The following is a 7620-nucleotide window of genomic DNA, read 5'->3' on the forward strand; positions in this document are numbered from 1 at the left end:
TAAATTGTAAATTGAATAATGTCTTTTGGTTCATAAAATAAAAAATCTTATATATGAAAAGAGAGATATTTATGGTAAATCATAAAAAAAATTAACAACAAAAAAGAAATTAATTAAACTAAAATATAAGAATTTGCATAATATATCATTTAGTTGATAAAATAAAGAATCAAATATAAAGAAAAAATGACGTCAACATATAAGGCCAATTAAAAAAGTGTTCTATATAATAAATAAGCACTTGTTATAAAAAGGGGATAAGTATTGTTTTGGTCCCTAACGTTGAGGGTCAGAATCGAAATCATCCCCAACGTAATTTTTGATTTAGAATCATCCTTAAAGTTTTTTTCGTATTAAAATCGTCATTTTTAATAAAAATTTTTATTTTATTCCTAAACTACCCCTACTTTAAAAAAAATTATAAAATTTATAAAATTAAAAAAAAAAACGAAAACCTGTTTGAGTCTAGTGTCTAATCTTAAGTTTGGTGTCCATTGCATGTCTTTATTCTTCTTGCATTTTTCGAATATATGCAATATGTTCTTCATTGATCTTCAAGATGTTCTTGATGATTTCATAGCTCTGATCTTAAATGGGGGAGGGGGACGGCGGCGGCGAAGCTTGGAGCCGCCGTCGCCGTCGTCGTGGTCGTCGCTGTTGGGAATCGCAAGGGAGAGAGGAGACGTGAGCCACTGTCGCCGCTGACCTCGCTGCTGCACTTCGCCGCCTCGCCGCCTCATTGCCTCGCCGCTTCATCTGTACCTCGCCCCCTCGCCACCTCGCTGCTGCACCTTCCCATTTCTCCTTCTGCTTCTTGCTTTCTGCTTTTGCATCTTGCTTCTGGATCTGTTTCTGCATCTTCTGCTTCTTCTTTCTGGGTTTGCTTCTGCATCTTCTGCTTGAGTGCTTCTGCTTCTGCATCTTCTGGGTCTGCTTCTGCTTATACTTCTAATCTGATTTTAAGTTGTTATTTTCTGACTTTATCATTATTGTATGTTAATTTGTTGAATCTGGATTTGATTTGTTGAATCTGATTTTGCCAGATTTGTTGAATCTGATTTTGATGTGTTGAATCTGGATTTGAATAATGGATTTGAATCTGATTTTGATTTGTTGAATAATGGATTTTGTTTTGTTCTTGTTTTGATTTCTGAATTGCTGTTGCTTTTTTTTATTTTGGATTTATTGTTGATTTGTTTTTGGATTTCTTGAATTCCTGATTTTGAGTTGTGTGTTCTTTTTTTTTTGTTGAATCTGTATTTTTAATTTGTTAATGGAAGAAGAATTTGTTCTTCTAGAAGAAGAAGAAGATGAAAAATGAAATGGTGAAAAAATGGCATTTTTGTCATTTAGAAAAAAAATTATTAGAAATGACGATTTTAAAATGAAATGCAACATTAAAGACGATTCTAAATCAAAAATTATATCAGGACAGTTTCAATTTTGACCCTCAACGTTAGGGACCAAAACAATACTTATCTCTTATAAAAAGTTTTCAGCGAGCAAGAAAACATAGAACAAATATAAAAACTTAACGAATATTAAAAAAAATTATGAGCATAGAATTTAAAAGCCTCTCCAAACTATATGAGTGAAAAAAAATTACTAAATTGAATAATACTTACCACTACAAAGAGCACGAAATTTAGCGATGGTTTTTTTAAGAATTTACAGCGATTTTAAACCACTGCAAAATAAATTACTGGCATTTAGGTGATTATCGTCCTTTAAAGTGTGGAAAAACGGATTTGCGTCAATTTCTGATAACCCCTAACATAACCAATATTATATCAGAAATTAAAGATAATATCCACAACTCTAAAAATTCTCAAATTAAATAATTTGGGTTAAGTACGATTTTGATCTCTAAGGTATAAATCAAAATTTTTTTGTCTCCAATTTTTTTTTTGCATACAAAATTGTCCTTAAGGTTTAACTTAATTTTAAAATCGTCCTTTTTACCAAAATTTTAATTTTTATTACTAAATTACCCTTAATTAAAAAATTATAAAATGAAAAAAGAAAAAAAAAAGGAAAGAAAATGGATGAAAAGGGGAAGGGGAAGGGAATCACGCGAGGGGGAGGAAAACAGAAAAGGGAAGGGAAGGGAAGGTGGGGATCTGCTCATCCTCCTCTCACCGATTACCGCTACTCGTTGCCGCTCACCGCTGCTCCTCGCTGCTCGCCGTTGCTTCGCGTCTTCGCCACTGCTCCTCTTCCTCGCTAGCTCCCCGCTGCTCCTCGCATGTCGCCGCTGTTCCTCGCTGTTGGGTTCTAATTCTGATTTGCTTCTATTTCTGTTTTACTTCTGATTCTTCTGCTCCTCGCCGTTGGTTTCAATTCTGATTTGCTTCTGTTTTTTGTTTTGCTTATGATTCTTCAGCTCCTCGCCACTGGGTTCCAATTCTGATTTGCTTTTGCTTCTGTTTTGCTTCTTCTGATTCTTCTTCTCCTCGCCGCTGGATTCGAATTCTTCTATTTCTGTTTTGCTTTTGATTCTATTCTATTCTTCTGTTTCTTTGTTTTGATTTTTTGATATCTGTTAGTTGAAACTTTGCTGCTGCTGTTAAAATTATGCTGTTGTGTTCTTCTATTTCTCTATTTTGATTTTTTGATATCCATTAGTTGAAATTTTGTTGCTGCTGTTGAAATTATATTGCTGTTGTTGAAATTGTAGTTGAAATTTTGTTAAAATTCTTCTTAAAGAAGAAGAAAAAGAAGAAGAGATACTATTGTGATAGAGAAGAAGAACTGGGTATTGCTGTGATGGAGAAGTAGAATCGGGTATTTTGGTAAAGAAGGAGAAGGATATTTTAGTTCGAAGGATGATTTTAAAATTAAGTTAAACCTTAGGGGCGATTTTGTATGCAGAAAAAGGTTGGGGACGAAAAAAATTTTCGACCTATATCTTAAGGATCAAAATCATACTTAACTCAAATAATTATTATCAGCTAAGATGAATTTTCTCAAAGAAAGTTGTTCTCACTAATTTTACTCAATTTAAGAAGGAAAATTAAAGATAAAGAACATGTCACCTAACAAAAAGAACTTAGAAACAAAAAAAAAAAATAGTTTTTAGTATATTAATAAAAGAACTTGAAAAAAAACTAATTTTCAATATATTAATTAAGTAGATTTTGGGGACGATTTTGAAAACCACCACAATATGTAGTGTTAGGATGGAAAAAGGTTAAGTCTAGGCAATACATCTACTGAGAATAATCTTGTGGTGGAAAAAAAAAAGACAAATTGGTTGACAATTCTGCTAGCTAATCAATAAAGAGTATAGTTAACTACAGCTAATTAGTAATTTTTTTCTTTGATTTTCTTTTTAGAAGGAATGTGAATTCAAATTATCATGAGAAACATTTAAAAATAAATAAAAAGAAACATCCAAAATCTAAAAAAATATCTAAAATTAAATAAAAAGAAACATCTAAATAAAAATCATTGTAAAAAAATATCCAAAACATAATAAAAAGAAACATTCAAAATTGTAGCAAAAGGACATACATCCAAAATTTAACAAAAAAGAGATATTCAAAATCATTTTAAAAAATTCAAAATCTAACAAAATGAGACATAAAAAAATTGGAAAAAGAACATCCATAAACTAAGAAAAAAGACGTCTAAAACAATTAAAAAATTATCGAAAACGTAAAAAGAAAACACATAAAAATATCCAAAACATATAAAAAAGACACATCCAGAATCTAAGAGAAAGAAACATCTAAAACAAGTAAAAAGAATCATCCAAAACTTAATAAAAAGAAATATTTGAAACGTAACAAAAAATCCAAAACCTAAGAAAAATAAGATATCCAAAATCATTTTAAAAAATTCAAAATCTAATAAAACGAAACATCCAAAATTATTGAAAACAGAACATTCGAAGAATAAGAAAAAAACATCTAAAATTATTAAAAAATATCCAAAATCCAAAACTAATTAAAAAAAAAGCATCCAAAGACAAAAAAAAAGATCTTGTGCGAGGAGATGGAAAGGGAGGCTGCAATATTCTTGTATGAAGAGATGGAGGGGGTGGCCGCGCCATTTGGAAGGAAGTGTGGCTGTGCAGCAGCGCAACAATCGGCGACGGACTCGGAGGGGTGAGCGGCGTAGAGAGTGAGGGGAGGCGACGTTGCGGCACTGGAGGAGAGGGGGATTGCAATTACGCTGTTCTTGCACAAGGAGATGTCGCCAGTGAAAAGTGTTTGGAAGAGAAGGCATAGCTGTGCGGTGGCGTGACGACTAACAAAGAAGCAAGAAGGGCCGGCGGTGTGGAGAGTGAGGGGGAGGCGACGTCACTGCAATGGAAGAGAAGAAGATCGCGATCTTAGAGCATTATGGGTTAGTTGGAATAGTAGGGCACACATTTTTTGTGAGCACAAAACTAATTTTTATGAATTCTAAAATCAGGTTGTATTTTTTTTATTTTTAAAATCAGGTTTATGATTAGTTAAGTGTAGTTAGCTACCACTACAAGAAAAATGTTGAATACCTTTGGATTTATCATCGGATTTAGCATCAAAAGTTAGCGGCGGATTTACCGACAGATTTGGCAATAAATTCATCGAATAAAAAGATTATCAACAAATTTGATTTTCCAACGGTAAATTTGCTGGCAATAATTGGAGAAAAAGTAAAAAAAAAATTGGCGCCGAGATTACCGTCGGATTTATCCTCCAGTAATTCTTAATTAGTGTAATACTGCGTTTTGGTCACTTTCAAAGCGTTAAAGTCAGATTTTTTCGCTAGTAAATCCGACGGTAATCTTGCCCTAAATTCGAATCGTGAACCCTTTCCTCCTTTATTTTCGAACTACTCTCTCTCTCTAACATTCTCTTCTCTCTCTCTCTCTCTCTCTCTCTCTCTCTCTCTCCCACTTTCTCCCCCTAAACCACCTTCGGTAGCCCCTCCGCCAGCGTCGGCCACCACCAACTGCGTCCAAAGACTGTGTGAACTCGGCTATGTGCTCCTTGCGACGTGTTAGTTGCTCTGTCTCCACCATTTTCGCCGCTCTTGCTACTACTGCCATTGTCGTTGTTCCCATAATCGCCCACCTGCGTTTCTCCACTCTCCTCCAGGTAGGTTGCCCTCAACTCTCTTCCTATTCATTTCCCATTTTTACTTCATCATATATAAAAAATTCTAACTCCTTTTTGAACCATAACCCTATCTCGCTCATTTTTCAGTGATTGTGGTCTGTGGTTCAGACGTTCTCGCCACTTCACATTCTCGCTGCCAGCCGTACTTAGTTCCTGCCACATCATCGTCCTCTACTTTCTCTTCTCGTGATTCCTCCATCGTTGTGTTCTTGGTTCCGCTTTTGCAGTGTGGATGAGTTTACTGACTTCACTTTTCACTGAGTTTTTCTGTTTTTATTCTATAAATTTTTTATATTGAATTTTTTTAGTTTTTCAATTTTAATTTTTGATGTAGGTTTAGATAATTTTTTTAATTGACGTAATTAGTTATTATTGAGTTGCATCTAACTCTTTTGTTATTATTTTTAGTTTGTTTTTTGTTCTTGGTTGAGATTTTTTGTTATGTTTTCATTTTGTAAGTTTGAGTTTAAAGAACAGTATAAGAAAGAGCACCCAAATAACAAATCTGTTGCAGTAGTTGTGAGTGTTTATTTATGTGAAATATTATTCAGTACTTGTTTTAAAGAATTTTGAATTATTTTTCAAATTATTTTTAACATGTTTAAATTTTAACTTCTTTTATCGTTACAGCTTCAAAAACAATTAGGTTAGTAAGGTTGGTGGTGGCAGGTAAAAATTAATTACTTGTTTTATGATTGATGATTGTTTTTGCTATTATTTTTATAAGTGTTCTCTTGGGCTACATTTGTTTCTGAGAACAGGACAAGATAAGACACTGAGAACAAGACATAAAAGACAGAGATAAAGAATTTAGTGTTCTTGTATTCTGTTTGGTGATAAAATAGAACAAATTATGAAAAATTTTAATTTATTCTCATTTTTTTCATTCAAAAAATTTGAGAAGAAAAATATAATAATAAAAATATAATTATAAAAAATTAACAAGATAATAAAAGAAAAAAAAAAGTTGTGTCTCTTGTTAGTGTCTCTCTGTCCTTTCTGTTAGGATGAACACAAACTAATTCAGTGTCTCTAGACACAATGTCTCTATTCATGTCTCATTTGTCAAACACAATTTTGTGTCTCAGTGTTGCTATCTCAGTGTCCTGTCTCTATAAACAAACGCAGCTTTATTGGTCTATTGAAACTTCAAATTCAATCACACATTAGTTATCTCAACTTTTACTTTCTCTCTAGTTTTGTGCTTATTTTTTGTTCATTTTTTCGATAGATTATGCCTATAACTAATATTCAATTGTTCATATCTTAGTTCAGAGACTATTACGATGATACCAAACATTGATGGGTGAACATTCTCTGTAAGTTTTATAGTCTATTTTTAGTACTTTCGAAATCTTAATGCTTGAGAAAAAATAAACAAATTTATATGTTGATTTGGCTAGTACTGGGTAGAATTTTAATTTAAATTAAGTTTACTGAGTCAACTGCATAGGCTATTAAGAGTAATAAGATATGATATATGGATAATCCTATATTGAACATAAAAAATTTTTAATTGACTTTAATTTTTTCTTAAGTGTGCAAAATAATACTTTAAGATAAGTTGATAGTCATAACGTGCATATATACTTAATTTTTCTTTTTGTTTGCAGAATATGGGAGTTACTGTCTTATAGTATAGTTTGTTATTTTACTTTTTTTTTGTATTTTAATTTTATCTTTTTTTTTTTTACTTGTTTAATTGGTTGGTAATAGTTATATATAATTTTGTTCTCTTTTCATGTAAAAGGAGGATGATGAAGAGTAAATTTATAAAAAAAAATTAAAATTTAAGTTTACCAATGAATTTATTGTCGGATAAATTCGTCGGTAATTATTAGTTTAGTTATTATTAAATAATATATTATCATCAAATTTATTAAGAGATAAATTTGACGGTAAAAATTTTTGGCAAAAAATTTTCAACAGTAATTAACGATAGATAAAAAGTTCATCGATAAATAATTATTAGCGATGTTTATATCCTCGAATTTATTCCAATAATAAATCCAATAATAAACAGACTATCGACAAATGTTTTTAATAAATTCATCCATAAATTCGATGATATCCACCGATTTTTTTGTAGTGTGCATAGTTGGTTATCCATATTTTTTCGTTGGTTGAAATGGAAATGGTGTGTTCAACACGAGAAAGAGGCTTCATCCGATGATTGAATTTGGCACTTGGTTAAATAACATGAAATTAGTTTAAGCACGTATTTAGCATTTTAGCTGTTAGGTATATGTTACACACATACTTGCTTTCATTAATCATCACCTTTATTCTAACATTTAACTTTTCTACCTTACATTAGTGCAATTGTTACATATTAATTTTAAATTTAGTTTTGATTTATAGTACTGTAAAGAACCTATAATATTATTTAATTATACATTATAACATCAACAAAAAATATTTTATTTAATAATCCATAATATCAAATGTCTAGTAAGCATATTTTTTAATTGGACGACGTGTAAAAACACATAATTGTGTTATCAAATACATC

The sequence above is a fragment of the Arachis ipaensis genome, chromosome B03, assembly GCF_000816755.2.
Source record: "Arachis ipaensis cultivar K30076 chromosome B03, Araip1.1, whole genome shotgun sequence".
In the NCBI taxonomy this organism is placed as follows: domain Eukaryota; kingdom Viridiplantae; phylum Streptophyta; class Magnoliopsida; order Fabales; family Fabaceae; genus Arachis; species Arachis ipaensis.